Source organism: Cyprinus carpio, chromosome A6 (genome assembly GCF_018340385.1).
Source record: "Cyprinus carpio isolate SPL01 chromosome A6, ASM1834038v1, whole genome shotgun sequence".
NCBI classification, from domain to species: domain Eukaryota; kingdom Metazoa; phylum Chordata; class Actinopteri; order Cypriniformes; family Cyprinidae; genus Cyprinus; species Cyprinus carpio.
The window spans coordinates 8,906,559-8,922,833 of record NC_056577.1 but is presented as its reverse complement, the minus strand read 5'-3'; the positions used below and the strand labels follow the sequence as shown (position 1 = coordinate 8,922,833).

At 39.0% G+C, this 16,275-nt stretch overlaps 1 pseudogene; it reads right to left on the bottom strand.

The window, feature by feature from the left end:
* LOC109090186 overlaps positions 1 to 16,275 on the bottom strand; it is an 81,601-nt pseudogene that overhangs the window by 26,817 nt on the left and 38,509 nt on the right.

The window sequence follows — 16,275 nt, the reverse complement described above, 5'->3', positions numbered from 1 at the left end:
AGTGTGAACTGGCCTTATGATGTTCTGGAGCATTGTAATAAACCCCTGAAGTATGTAACATAATTATGTATACATGGATGAATCATTCATAGTAAGATCAATTATCAAAAACATGCATTTAGAAATAGATTTGGTGAACTTTCATTTCATGCCGACTTTTCTCGTTTTATAGTCCACTAGACGAAAATCTTGTTTTTAGGAAGCATTCGGACAGCACAAACACCAGATCCTCATGAATCAGGAGGAAGAGTAACACTGTTAGTTGCCTTAGTAAGCACCACTAATAAAATCAAAATATTATGGAACTGTTCCTCACCGTAACATAATAATAAAACCACTCTGGTTAATTACAAGTTGAAGAAAAAAATTATATTAACCTCTTCAATAGTAATTTCAAGGCAACAAAAGAATAGGTGAGAAAAAGGCACTCATTTGCTGAAATCTGTACTCTTAAGAAGCCATGGAGTTAATTGCCTGTTGGTTTTGCTTCAGTAATTCTAATAAAGCGATGCACATTGTCACTTTCATTTACCAACTAAAGCCACACAGTAGGGAAGCCAGTCCTACTGATAAGAGAAGGGAGCTGTCCTTTCTGTCCTTCTCTCTGCATTTCTGTCTTCAACACATTCACACACACACACGCACACAAATAAATAATTCTCTCTCCCCCTTACATTCTCCCTCTCCGTTACTCTGACCTTTTCAAATAGGCTGGTCAATAAGAAGAGACACGTCCTGAATACCAACAGCACCCTAAAAGCGATAATCCTAAATTGGCTTAAAAGATACGGACACAAACTGTGGAGAATTTGCTTTAGCTGGTTTGCTTTTCTGGAAAATGAAAATGTGGACACTGGCCTTGAGGGAAAAGCGAGATTAATGTATGGACTTGAAGGATGAACAGTCTCACATTTCTCCTGCCAGACTGTGGCAGACTGTCTACTCACCTGTTTCAGCCTGTAATCAGCAGTGACTTGTGCCAGAGAACTTTCCAGAATCTTCCTGCTGGTCAGAGCGTCCAGCGCTGGAGATTGGGACTTGCGGGTGGAAGCTTGAGACTGCGATTTGAGGGTAGGGGTGAGAGGGGGAGGTTTGGGGGAAGAAGACAGGGGGAGGATTTTGGAGGGGAGGGGACTGATAGTGGCTTGGGGGAGGAGCATAATGAGAGTGGGAGGGGCTGAGGTGAGGAAGTGAGGGGCTTGGAAGTGGCTGATGTGGTATTTGGAGAGGAGGTGCGATGCTGTGGAGAATGTTTAGGAGAAATGTCTCGACGTGACTGTGCGATTAGCGCTAACGGTTTAGCGCCTGCAGCCAGGCCAGTGGACTGGATGACACTGGTGTGGAGGGGTCTTTCCCTGGCTCTGCTGCCCGATAGAGATAGCAGAGGGGGTTGAGACAGGCCTGGAGGAGGTGGAGAACGATGCAGGTGCACTGGAAGAGAGGGCTCTAAAGGTGCACTGCCCAGCAGGCCTCCATGAAAGTCTTTGGCGTCCAACAGCCTGGTCTTTTCCTTCTTACTGAGCCCAGAGTTTGGCGTCACAATTGGCCAAACAAGAGAGAAGAGAAAGAAGTCCACATGTTGGTTAAGGTTTAGTTAACACTAACAACAGTCATATTGTATTTTTCCACTCTCACCGACCCTCAGCATTAAATAGGTTGTTTTTATTACTCTGCCTTTAAGATATCCACACTTATTAAAAATTAAGGCCTTCTTTTAAGATTTTTGTATTTGAATTACATATAAAAAAAATAATTTGCTTTACACAGTTTTAAAAAACTAATAAACTTAATATGATGCATATTTGTCAGTCATACCTAAATGAAATAGATAAAAAAAAAAGGTAAGATTTCTGTACACACACAAAATCATGTATTTTCATGTATCTGATTTTATTTAAAAAATCATATTTTCAAAAATGGATTTATTCAAATTGCTTAGAATTAGCATAAATCTGTCCATTGTGGAAACAATTAAATATAATTGAGTTAAAATTATGGTTAAAATATGGATAGCTGTGAAACAAGCAATATTCACTTAGATAAAATATTTGAGATTCAAACAAATTGAATTGATTTTCTAAAAATTTATAAGTCTGGTTATTGTGTATTTAAAACACATTCAGTTTATTAGAACTATTACAGAAATCTTATCTGTTTTTTATTTATTTATGTATTACTGACAAATATGCATAAAATTAGATTAATAATCTATGTTAAAACTGTGTAAGCCAAATGGATGGAATTTTATATGCAATTAAAATATATAATTCTTAAATTAAGGTTTAAATATTTTTGAGTGCATATGTAAATGATCTGTAATTAAGCAGATATTTTTATCCAAAGTGACTTCCAATGCATTGGAGCAATCTGGGATTAAGTGATACACAAAGGGAGGGTTCAAACCTGCAACCTTGTGGTTTCCTGCCAAAAAGAGTAATATGAGCAACTAATATGAGCAGCCGCTTACTTTCATTTTCTTTTTTTTCTGCCGTTCCTTTTCTGAGTCTGACTCCTCACTGTCTTTACTCTGCTCATCTTCCTCTTCATCATCATCATCTTCTTCCTCTCCAAGATCATCAATATCGCTGCTGCTCACTCCGTCGCTGTCAGTATCCAGCGATGATCCAGACTCACTCTCACTTATGCCAGACCCCTCAACCTGCTTCTTACGGGCCTTCTGCATGGGTTGACACAGATGTCAATCATGACTCAATTTTAATAATTTCAACAAATAATTAAAGAGCTGGTCATTTATGAGAAGTTTTTGTGTTTTTAGACTGCACACTGCATGATCGTCCCTCGTATGTATGTCATGATGTTGTACCTTCTCTTTAGGTCTCTGTGAGGGTTTCTCCTGTAGCTCCCCTGTGCTGTTGCTATGGTGACTGGCCTTGCGGTCGCGGGCTTTGGCGTTGAGTGTCCGGCTGTGTTCAGGGGGCCGGAGCGCGGGGGAGGGGGAGGCAGAAGCCGAAACCGCTCCTTTAGCCGCAGATGGAGACAGTGAGCGACCATTCACAGCTCCATTCACACCTGCCCACAAAAGAGTTTACATGAAGCAATCAGATGCTCTTAAACTATGCAAATTCTTGCTACAAAAGAAAATAAATAAAGATTTACATCAACACGTATACTATGTCAAATAGCCTTTATCAGGGATTTGTGGAGTTAAAACTGCAAAAGATCTCCTTAGAAGCCACCTTATGAATTCATCACTGGAGGCGACTGCTCAAGGCGATGATTACTCTGAGTACACCAGCCTGAAGGCTACACTACTTTTGTTTAACTTTAAGTCTGCCTCCAAGGGATAGCACACATTTTCCAGGAGGCAGAAATAGACTAGGGCTTTACAGATTAATACCCTTGGAGGCCTGACTGCTCTTGTTGGGTGTTTTGGATGTGTAAGGATTGGCCTCATGGTTGTGAAGCGGCGGGGCAAACATAGGCGGCAGACCCAGAAAAGGTGGGAAGAAGGCTGGAGGACTCCGTCCATGTGCTTCTGCTGCTCTCCACCATTCTGAGAAAAGAAAGAGTAAATTACCTCTTAACTTTAGGGTAGACAATCTAAATTAGACACGACTCAAATATAAATATTGGATTATATTATTATTATTATTATAAATGCTTAATAATAATAACTGTATTTTTCTTAATAATCATAATAATCTTTTTCTTATTATTATTATTATTATGATTATGGGTATACTGGTATATACTAATACAATAAAATACTGTTACTTAATATTGATTTATGAAAATTACATTTTTGCTTTATTTAGTTTCATAGGACTTTTATTGTTATCAGGACTTCGAACATGAATAAACGACCACAAACGTAAGCATCTTATTATTGTTACACTGTTATATACCATCAAAATATAATACTTTTACTTAATATTTGTTTATGAATATTTATTCATTTAGGTACATAGGACTTGGTGTCATCAGGGCTTCTGTCATGAATAAATAGCCATAAACACTGTTGTTATCATTCATTATAGCTATGGTTATACTGTTAAAAACTATTATAATATAACATTATTACTTAATATGGGTTTGTGAATATTATTTTTGTGTCATTTGGTTACATAGGATTTTGTGTCATCAGGCTTTCGGTCACACACATACCTGTGAAGGCTCCCAGTTGTGGATGAGCTGCGAGGGCAGCAGAGACCCCCAGTCCTCCTAGACCCCCAAACTCTGGGCGGGCTGTCGCCGGTGATAACAGACCAAAGGCTGGGTGGGCCATGAGCGGGTACGCACTGGGCACAGAGGTCACTGAGCTGATGCTGAAGGGCTGGTCACTGCCCGTCAACCCAAACAGAGAACCTGCCCCGCCAAACACACACACAAACAAAACACCATTACAAATTCAGCCTCTGAAGCCACATATCTGGAAATGACTATGAGCAATGCTCAAGAAGCTGCATTTTCAGCCACAAAGGCCAAAGTCCAATAAAGGAGACAGCATGAGCAATTTGTCTTTTGCATTGTTTGTCAGTAATGTGTGTTTAGACGAATGAAAACCTCCCCTTGAGCTCATTTGGGGACAATTTAAATTATTCATTCTTTTTTTTTTTAAGCTAAAATGCTGAAAGTTTTGTGTTAGGAGTAGGGACAGTCTATTGTATTTATAATTAAATAATAAATTCAAATTATATAATTATTTATGAAAAAATAACAACAACAGTCTATGTTATGCCTTCATTTAGGCCGCTAAGTAAAAGTGTGAGTGAGACTCTATGAGAGACAGTTTGATGGCTGTTAATGTTAATGTAATCACAGGCTTTCCGACAGTATTTGATTAATAACTATGATCAGACCAAATGAAAGTCTCCGCATGATAGAACAAGGAAGTGGGAGAGAAGACGCCCAAGGCGATCCGGCATCTCTACGATATTTTATAAGATATCACAGCACCCTCTCCAAGTTCGATAAATCACTTCAATCTCTTGTTTGACATTGTATAGGCTCTCGGTATACATGTAAACACAGAGCTCTTCGTATTAATCATCGTCATCATCATCCAGATTGCATCCTTTCTGGGATCGATCTCCTCTGGCAGCGCTGATGCTGCCCATTGTCTCCTTCAGGAGTCACATGTAATTTCTAAGCTGCATATTTCATGCAAATTCAATTTCCATTAGGGAGCACAGAGAAGAAAGGCTTGAGCGCACCGTTCCGCCAGCACAGCGCCGCATCAGCTCTCTCTCTCGCGCGCAGACACACACACACACACACACACACACACACACACACACACACAGAAAAGCGATGATGGGAAATGCAGGATTTTTGCAGATAGCTATAACTCCAGGAGGGACGGAGAGGAGGAGAGGGCCTTGACTTCCCATTGCTGTTGTTTATGTTTAAAGACTGTAGGAACTGTGCTGCATGCAGATTTTTTTTTGCAGGATTTTTCCTTGGAGTCCACTTGAAAAGTCCAAGAAAACAGTCATAATTAATTTTACATGACTATTTTCCATTCTCACTCTGACCCTTAAAAACAAACTAAAAAATAATTGACCAAAAAATGAAAATTCTGTCATTATTTACTTACTTTTTTTGTCTGTCAAAACCCATATTGCCTATATGATATAAATTTTAGTTTGTTCCTCACACTAAATGTCTTAATACAGGTGCAATCACGTTGTTCTGTGAATTTCATGTGGTCAGCAGAAAGCTGCTTGGTTTGAAAGTGATTTGTATGTGAGCTTCATACATCACTACACTATTGCCAACAGACAAATGGATCTGTTTTACCCGCAAAATTGTGACAGCACCTTAAGACATGGAATATAGTGCGCCCTGAGTCATATCGACTGCATTTATGATTCTTTGACCTCATTTCATCTTGACACAATGCTGGTCACCAGTGTAAGTGTTTTTAAAAACCTTTCCATTTATTATCCACAGAAGAAAAAAAGACACGAGGAGTAAATTATGACAATTTAGGTCACTATTCCTTGTAAAGCCAGAGTTGTACAGAAGTGTTGTAGTGAAGTTATTTTATTTATTTTGAACCAAGGTACAAACTTAAACAGCATGTTACATTTCCCTGACAATATTTAAGCACATCACATTAGCTATTTTCTGACAGCCATTTAGAATCAAAACTAGTGACGCTAGCTGATTCAAAGAGTTGTTTGTTATTGAATCGGACTACACTGGGTCACACTGTATTTTTGTTTTTGCATGCAGCCAGTTAACTCTTATTTCAAAAGAGCAAGACAATCCCATTTTGCATGATGTGCCTTCTTTTAATTAGCCTCTAGAACATAAAAGAGAGAAAAGAAGACGACAGACAGCTTTCAGTTCCCGAGCTTAAGGCCTGTACTTTTTAATTCTCACACACACACAAAAATCCAGTTCAGCCTGTATGTTTTGGTGGTTTGTCCTGATATAGACAGTGGCGTCGAAAGAAGGAAAAAAGGATGAAAAGAAAGAGCTTGAGAAGGAGAGAGGCGGATGTGAAGATAAATGAGAGGAAATATTCCCCCAAAGACCATCATCCGCTCCTGCTGGCACACATACACACACACACACACAAACACACAGAGTGGCAGAAACGCCAGTTTCATATTAATGCGCTTTCAGCCGGCAATAATTAAATCAGCCTCTGAGAGGAGCAGAGCAGAATTACCGGATTACCTGATATCCTTCTTATTTTATCTTTCTCCTTCGTTCTCGCTTGCCCCCACCCCCCCCCACCAACACACCTTCCCATGTTCTCCATCTTCTGACAAACCGAGCCATTTTGAAAAGCGGCACTGTCCTCCCCCACCTGTCTCCTCGTTCGCTCTCTTATGTGGGATGCGGCGGAAGCCGATTAATGTGCCCTCCGTTTGCATCAATCACATTTCTACAGACAGATCTGACAGCTGACTTAATTGTCTGTGTGTCTGAGGGGGACGGCGAGAAAAAGTGTGAACATGTGGCCACCGTTTGTTCTGCGAGAGGTTAAAATATTCTCTGTTTAAACCCAGATGCACCTCGTTCTCAACCTGAACATCATCTATCGCTCTGGCACGCTTGTGGGCCGGTGATTTAGTGGGACAAAGTGTTAATTGCGTTTAAAGCGGTAATGATAGCGCTGTGAGAACCTGTCGAGGGATAGTCTCATTCTGAACGTTAATCAGCTCAACTAGGACTGAATTACAGAGGTCCTCTTGTCTGTTTAACCCAAGTAAATCACTTTTTTAATGGATCATTCTGTTTTTGGATTTCTTTCCATTTTATATCAGATGAGCAGGAATGCTTATTGTACAGAACATTACAGGTAAAGCTATAGTGATATTCAATGATACATATCTCTCTTGCTTATGAAATATTGTTTTTATATAAAAACTATAAATAAAAAGTTAATATTAAGTACCAGACACAATATGGCCAGTTATTTTATTTTTGCACAGCCAATAAAAATAGTCCCAAGAGAGGACAAAGCAGCCAGGATCAAGTGCTGGAATTCTTTGTAGCAATCACAGACAAGTGAAAAGATGCAAACTGTCCCAGTCTGCACTCTTGGACTTGAAAACTTCATATTTTCAAAATTAACTGTGGTTACTGGGTTACTGAAAAACTGGCTGGCTAACGAGTCTTCAGGATGCCATTAATAATTAGGCTGGTTTTAGGTTCATTAGTGAAGCAGAAAGAAAGGAATATGTTGAATTATTTTTGTCTCAACTCACTGTCGCAACGCAATGAGAATAATGCAAAATGTTAAAAAATAGCAACAAAAACGTTTGATGTCCAAATTTATGTGTCCATAAATTTAAAGCCTAAACATCTCAGACAATTGAGTTTCATAGCATTTTTTAAAGCATTATTAGTGTATATATATAGTCAGCACCTCCAATCGAATAGTCAACTAGTCCTGCATCATGACCCATCCCTACTTGGGATGCTAATTTTCCTTATCATATTAGTTGCCTGAAGCCAACTACTGTATAATACAGAGATACAGTGGAAAGTCGAATGGATTCAGAAAAAGTTAGAAGCCAGAATCGAAGCTGCATTACCCACACGAGCACCATGGCTTAACGTGTCAGGAGTATCTGCAGTAACCACTAAGGCCCCGTTTACACTAGTGCGTTTTCGTTTTGAAACGCAACCCCTAAGTTTTCAAACTAAAACGGGGTCTGCATCATTTTCTGCATCAAGTCTCCATCTTCCAACTCTGAAATGCCGGCGTAGTATAAACGACAGGTGTAACCGTAGCAAAAGTTATGCATTTTAAAATGAAAACACACTAGTATAAACAGGGCCTAAGCCACAGCTCCAACTAAAATTCAAGCTTTATATTTTATTTCTGTGAAAACAGAACAACAAAGCCTTGGTGAACACTCGAACCTGAATTTTGCTGGGTACTTGAATTTCAAGAGAGACGAGCCAGAGCTGGAATTGCATATTCAAAAATCCACAACTCTGAAGGGAAAAATAGCAAAAACAAAAGGTCTCACTCCACTATGACTCCTCTTCTCGGGCTGGTGTGAAAGTAGAGTAGTGGAAAGCTGTGTGGAATATCAACTGTTAATGAGAGTCTCATCAGAAAGTGACACGGGGCCAAAAACGAAAGCAGAGCAGACAGGAAAGAGTCAGTGGAGCCTAACAAGCTTTACAGTTTATAGAGGAGAAAAGGATATTTAAGAGTGTCAGGAAGGATGGAGGGCAAGCTGTGTTATTGTGCCTGTGCGTTCACATGTGCGCATGTGTTTATGTGAAGGGGGGTGGAGAGTGAGATGACAGCAGTATTAACAAAGGCCTAGTTAATTGGTTGAGATTCATTAATGCAGCAGCTTTTCAATTTGCAGCCAAAACTGTGAGTGCTAAATCCTGGACGGTGTTTTCACATGCTGAACAATAAGTCGGTAATTACGACAGGAGCAAGTCGGTGGCTTTCTTCAGCCCTGACTGCACCACAGAAGGAACAAAACACAAGAGAGAGGGAGAAGAGATGCTTTATCAGATAGAAAGACTATGGACAGCTGGAAAAGCAATTTATATAAGTTCATCCAAATATTTAAATTCTATCATTTAATTAACCACCCTAATATCATTTTAAACCTGTGTTTTCTTTCTTCAAAGAACCACAAAAGTTTTCAAGCTCCAAAAAAAAAAAAAAAAAAAAAAAAAAAGAGGTTTCAACTGATTCTGGGTAAACATTTAATTTAGCACCAGCACTCTTGTTGTTCTCTGTGTATTGAAGTATCCAATTACTGTTTTATTTAGAAATCTTTCACAGTTCAGTGGGTGAGTGAGCTGAACAATGCAGACTGAATTTGTTAAGCTGTTCAGCCAATTCATTGAAAAGATTGATTCATTCACAAATCAGCCACTGCTAGTTCTGATTCTAAAAAGCCACAGGATATTTGACTTAATTTCATAAATGTTGTCAGAAAAAAAAAATAACAACACAGTAGTGTTGCTAGCCTGCTAAAACAGTTTTTTTTAGTCCCAAGCAAAATTATTTTTAAAGTATCAACATTATCACTTGGCTACTGGCAGCCATGATACTGCATTACACTAACATTTTCAAGGGATAGTTCATAATTTACTCACACTCATGTATTTCCAAACCTATGTGGGGAATATTTTCAGAAAATAACTTAAAAATACTTACTTTTCGGCCTTTTTCTCACATAAAGCTATAATTTGTCTTCAAATGACATAAAGCAATCATTTAATCACCCTCTTGTTATTCCAAACCAACAAGACTTCAGTTCATCTTCAGATGATATTTTTAATATTTTCTCAGAATTATGTCCAAGTTCACATAACCATAAATTTCACTCATCAAAAAGTTCATAAAGACATCGTAAAAGTCTTTTAAAAGTCTAATCCAAAGGGTAACAATTTACTTTAAGGACCAATTCTCGCCATTAATTAGCTGCTTATTAGCATGTATATTACTAGCATATTGGCTGTTTATTAGTACTTATAAAGCACATATTAATGCTTTATTCTGCACAACCTTATTTTAGATCCCTTAATCCACCCTGTACCTAAACTTAACAACTTACTAACTATTAATAATTCTAAAGTGTTAGCATCCAAATCTTAAGGAGAGACTGTCACTTCATATGATGAACAGATTTAATTTAGTTTAATTTAGTTTTAGTCATATAGAGCACGCACAGAGCACATCACATATGGTAAATGGAACCTCAACTGTACTTGCTTGACACACGAGAACCAACGAGGTCTGTTTTCAAGTGTTAAGCAAACCCTTTAACTATCACTTTAACAGAACAGAATCTGAGAAAGTGAACACTTGTGCCTTATCAGACAAGACTCAATCAGCAGAAAAAATATGCGTTTTATCACATGTCACTCAGAGAGAGAAAAAAGATGCTTCATCAGACAGGAAGAGAGGTCCCTGATGACATCAGTCTCCAATCTGCCACCAACCACGCAGTCTAAACTTGGAGATGAGCTCAAAGCATACCCGTGCGACACTCGGTGGTGTGTGTGTGATTGTGCGTGAGTTTTGACTGAGCACTTTTCACATTGTAACAATAAGCAACCCTTGCATCAGGGCATGAAAGAGCGTGTGTGTGTGCATGAGTTCTTACCGCATGTGCCGAGCGAGGCCGTGGCTCCATGGTTCAGGCTGCTCTTAACATTGGAGGCTGCTGTGGATGAGGAAGAGGAGGAAGATGACGATGCAGAGGTGGCGGTGTGGACGGAGGCCGGGGTGGTGGAAGGCGAGGCCAGCCGTTCTCCAGACTCCATATCTGTCAAGCACAATCCAATCGATAATTAGAGCGAGCTCTCGCACGCACACGCGGCCTGCCACTCTTCCTTTCACATTTCACTTGCCATGAACAATATTTCTATTTAACACCAGTCAGTCTCCTTCACACATGCACATGTCTGCTCGCAAGACGAACCAACCCCACAAGCATATTTCTACAGGACCACGCATTAATGTCCCGTTTGGGCAGAGGGTTTGTTCGGCTTGTAATGTTAACCATTCATTCACTGTTGAGACCTCCTTCAATATGATAGAAGAGAGACACACTCACAGACTTTCACACACACACACACACACAAAGTGAGCAGCACACTGATTTACAAGACTATACACAGCCATTTTTACACAGCGTAAAACAAGCGTTCTCACACTTGATGTGCTTAACAGGCAAATTATGCCTTTAACTGTTTCTGTGGAGATTTCACAGTTTGGAGAGACGCATATTAAAGACAGCCGCACACAGCCAACATATAAACACACAAAACCCCACAAGCATTCTCAAATTTATTTTTCTCTCCTCAAAACATACCATATCCGCACGTACTTTAAACGCCTCAAAATACGATTAGCAGCCGTTAGCGTGTGATTCTAGCAGAAAAAAATTTGACTGCTGAAGACAAGTGAACTGTTTATGTGTTTAGAAATCTTGAGCTTGGTCGCATGTCTGCACGGATGCTAATCACACGAGTAGATTTCGCTGTGGGAAGCGGCAGAGAGTGACACGGTATAACACACATAGCTCGTGGCCTGTCCCCTGAGCAGCTCTACTTCTTGTATGTCTCTGCTACACACACAAACACACATGCAGGCAAACACACACCGATTAGATCTCAGAGATGGAAACATCCACAGAATATCAACTAACAGCCCTCACCCAAGAGCAATGCCGAAACTAAAACACACACACACATACACACAATCAAAGTGTCTGCAAATTGTCTGCCACAATTTGCCACTGCGGTTGTTATCCCTCTTTTCACTCCACCTGTCCTTCGCTTCCCTGTCTCTGCTTCCTAACCATTTCCCCTTACTCATACCCGGCCTCCAAAGGTCAAAGATCACCAGGTCATGACCCTGCCAACTCAAGTTCATGGCAGGTTACTCTAAAGCTTGAAATTCAACTCTAAATAACTGCTCAAACAATGCTCAGTGGAAAACAATGACTGATTTATACACAACGCTTGAATATACAAGTTACCCTACATTCTTCAGGATACAGATAGTACACTTCATATTCTTGGTGAAACTGCTGTGATGTAAAATAAGGTCAAATAAGACATGCTAACACAGACACAGTAATAAAAGTGAAAGTGAAAAGAATGTTGCAAGTCACTTCATACACACAAAAACAAAAACACTATAAAGACTGAGCAAAGACTTTAAAATTTAAATTATATATTTAAAATAAATTATATTATATAATTTAATGGTGTGTAATAGATACAATTTAAAACGTTTTCCATTTTAATATATTGTAAAATGTAATTTATTCCTGTTATGGACAAATTTCAGCAGAAAGAAGTAATATTGTGAAAAATCACTGCCATTTAAAATAACATTTTATTCTAATATTATTTTTAAAATAGAATTTATTCTGGTGATGGCGAAGCTGAATTATTTTTAGCAGCCATTCCAGTCTTCAAAGTCATGATTCTTCAAAATCATTCTAATATGCTGATTTGCTGCTTAAGTAAGATTTCTTATTTTTATCAATATAGAAAACAGTTGTGATGCTTTTTTTTTTTTTGTGGAAACCATGATACATTTTTTCAGGATTCTTTAATTAATAGAACGTTTAAAATATAGATTTTTTTTGGCCCAAAAATGCCTTTCCTTTATCCTTTGAACAATTAAATGCATCCTTGCTGAATAAAAGTATCAATTTCTTCACACACACACACAAAAATTCTAACTGACCCCAAATTTTGAATGGTAGTGTACATAGGTCATATCATCTACCTATCTCCAGCTACTCACTTAGCGTGATTATCTTAAACATCAACGCTAACAGATGATGGTTTCAAATAATTCATAACAACAACCATGATTACTGCAATAATGGTATGCTGGGGTATTTAAGGATCCAATCCTGACTTAATTATCAAAAATTAAAACCGATTTAGCATCAGAATTAGTCTGATTTTCTAGCTAATTAGCCATCTTCCACTGTGGCACTGGAAGGCAGGCATCATAATCTCCATGAGCTGCATAAATAATTTGACTTGGTGCACGCAGCCAATGAGATTCTTGGAAAAAACAGCAGGTCTCGTATCCTGTGAATGAGTGAATCTTATGCTAATCGCGATCCGGGTGCTTTGCGGGATACCTTTAGTCCGTGCAATATGGACGACACCTTCAACTCTCCAGCCAGCTGGGAAAAACGCGAACTCGATTCCCATGAACGTGCTTCCAGAGAGAGTCACTACATAAAGCTGTGTGTTATTTAATTTACCCTGAAAATCAATCATACACTCCTGAGGCAGTGAAATATACTGCTGAGATTGCTGTGTTTGGGAGAGTGTGTGTGATTTAAGTTTGTGTGTGTGTGGATCAGAGAGATCAGAGAGAAAGACAGGGCACAGAGTGTGTGTTTATTCATAATGCTGTGTATCTGTCTCCAAACCCGCACATGACACACACTTCTCACTTGTTATGGCCCGTGGTAACAGATGGCCAATGCTAGCCACGCTAATCTGCCAACAGAGTCATCAGCATGGATCAGTGCTAATCAGAGCGCGCCAGCAACCACACCGACACAAAGACTCCATTTTCTCCAACCAGCGCACGCTCAGCACAGGCCTGTCAGCTTACGGGTGACCTGCGGCAAGGGAACAGCGACCTTTGACCTCATATCACTGCTAATTCCCAGATGTAGTGGCATTCCTACAACCGGTAAGTACATAGGACGTAGAATACATGCTATTTTCACAAGGGCATGAGACTGTGGTTAACGAGTGTTCAAATACATCCATCTCCCGGTCCTTATGACTCATTGATTGGTCGCAGCGCTGCGTCGCCATTGGCTGGAGCAGCTTTCCTGAAGCGTGAGATGGCTTCGCCTGTCGCAAGACACGGTTGCTTGGTGACACTGGCAGTCACACCACCGTCAGCGTCCCAGGATGCACAGAGAGAGAGAGAGAGAAAGAGAGCATGTGCGGCGTCATGTTAAAAACACGTCTCTAAATCAAGGAGGGGAGGGCGGATGGTGAGGAGAAATGATATGTGGGCGGTGGCCTGTACAAAGAGGTGTGGGATTCACCTTTCTTTCTTCAGCCATCTCAGTTGTGAGTGAGAGGGTATTAGATTCTGTGTGTGTGTGTGTGTGTGTGTGTGTGTGTCCTGCCACATGGATGAATAATCTAGAGGTCTTTAAGAAAAGCAGGACAGCAGGGTCGGACTGATAAAATTGATTTCCGAGCGTTAAAAGCTGTGGGTTTCTCCACGGCTCTATGCATCCGTGTCCGTTCGAGCAAAATGGGAAATTCTACAACTCCGATCATGAGCCAAACCGTCCGGTTTATCCTAACGCAAGGAGACAGATGCCATTGATCACGTCAATGTGCCTTTCCACCGTAACAAACATCAGTCTTATGCTACACAGTATCAGACAGTTGAAATTCAAAGGATGGCAAATGTGATTTAAAGCTGTAATATGTGTGTGAGTGTGTGTCTGTGTCTTTGCGTGTTATGAGTAACCAGAGACCAGCAGCTCAACCCACACCCAAACAAAGGGCCCGTGACAGATGGTGGAAAGCTGCATGCTGGGAAACTTCGGCCTTTCGTCCGTGAGCTGTTCTGTGGTCCAATAAGAAGTTACCAGATCTGCTTCCACAGCAACACAGATCAGCAGATATACAGAGCAGATCGTCTGCCCAAACAGTGCAAAATGAGACATGATGTCCACATGCACACACCACTATCCTACAACTTTACACACTAAAGTGTATGTTAAAGGAAGAATTAACTTTTCTTCACAAGCAAAGAGGAAGTACAGTGAAATGGCGGATGCTTTTGTTCTGATCTCATGATCTCTCACTCTCAGTCTTCTTAAAGTCAACTGGAAACTATCACACACATTCCTTTAGGTTGTCTGGCGCTGACACACAAACACACACACACACAAAAAACAGAAGCTGCTGGTCACGCCCACACTTGTAGTTGAAGTAGTGCATATAAAAGCAGCTACATTTAGCCCTAAGACAGGGACGGATCCATTCACACACACACAATCTTTTAAAAAAACTTTCACACACACACACTGAACTACTATAACAACACTGCTCTCTGCCTTGTAAAACTATATATTTATGAGTTTAAGAGCGAATAAATCAATCAAATAAACTAGTTCTGATTTGCTGTGGCACATATGGGCTGTCACATTGAACTGGTGCTCATAAGAATGATTGAAGTTTGAATTCAGTTTACTTCTATGCCACTTGTACTATGTCAGCTACTGTATGCAAACAAAGGCTTTGAAATATATTACTAATGAAAAACATTACAAAAAAATTAAAATTATATTATTATAAATTATTATACACTACATTTTATATAAACTAAAATAAATACAATTTATTATGAAAAATGTATAAATGAGAAAATAATAATAAGCAAAACAAGGCTTTGTGAAAAAATATGTAAACTTTAAATTTTAATTTGTGTATTATTTCTAATAATAAATTATGAAACATTTTGTACAATATATTTTAAAGAAATTGGAAATATATTGTACATAAAACATTTCTAATAAATAATTTAAATTTATTTTATTACAATAATATATGAAAACAAGGCTTTGAGAAATATGTAAACAATACATTTTAATTGGTGTTTAAAAAGTTAAATAAAAAGATTTATATTTATAGATTATATTATTATGAAAGTATACAGATCATATTTTAATATAAACTATAAAATAAAATAAATATAATTTATACATTTATTTTCTAATAAATTATCTATTTTTTATAATAATCCATGCAAATGGCTTTTAGAAAATATATAAAATTTGTGTGTAAATAAATATGCTGAACAATTTCGAGCAATCGATTTCTTCTTGCAGCAACTTGATACAGGCTTTATCAAATTTCTGGAGCTTGTACATAATCTCTTTCTCACTTGCACAGATACACTGAAAAAGCCTGCTCTGCCATCTGCCCCTCTTCACCCCATCATTACCTGTTCTCTCTATACTAAGTCATTTGACAAGTGTCAAAGTTTAGGAACCACACAAAAAAGTATTTACAGTCTGCAATGAACTAAAATATCAATGTTAATTTATAAGCTCCATACCTGTCTACTTAATGACTGCATGATCTCTTTTACAAAACATGAGTCTGATGCACACATAATCAGCCGGCTGACCGCCAATGAAATGTGCATGCTGACTGGTCAGTTCAGAGGAGCATAAAGAGTCTCACAGGATTCACCAGCATTCCTTGACCCTTCGCAAGATCCCAGTGGGACCATTGAGGATCATTAGATGTTTAGCTTGCCACAGCACGTTCAATGTGTGTGTTTATGTT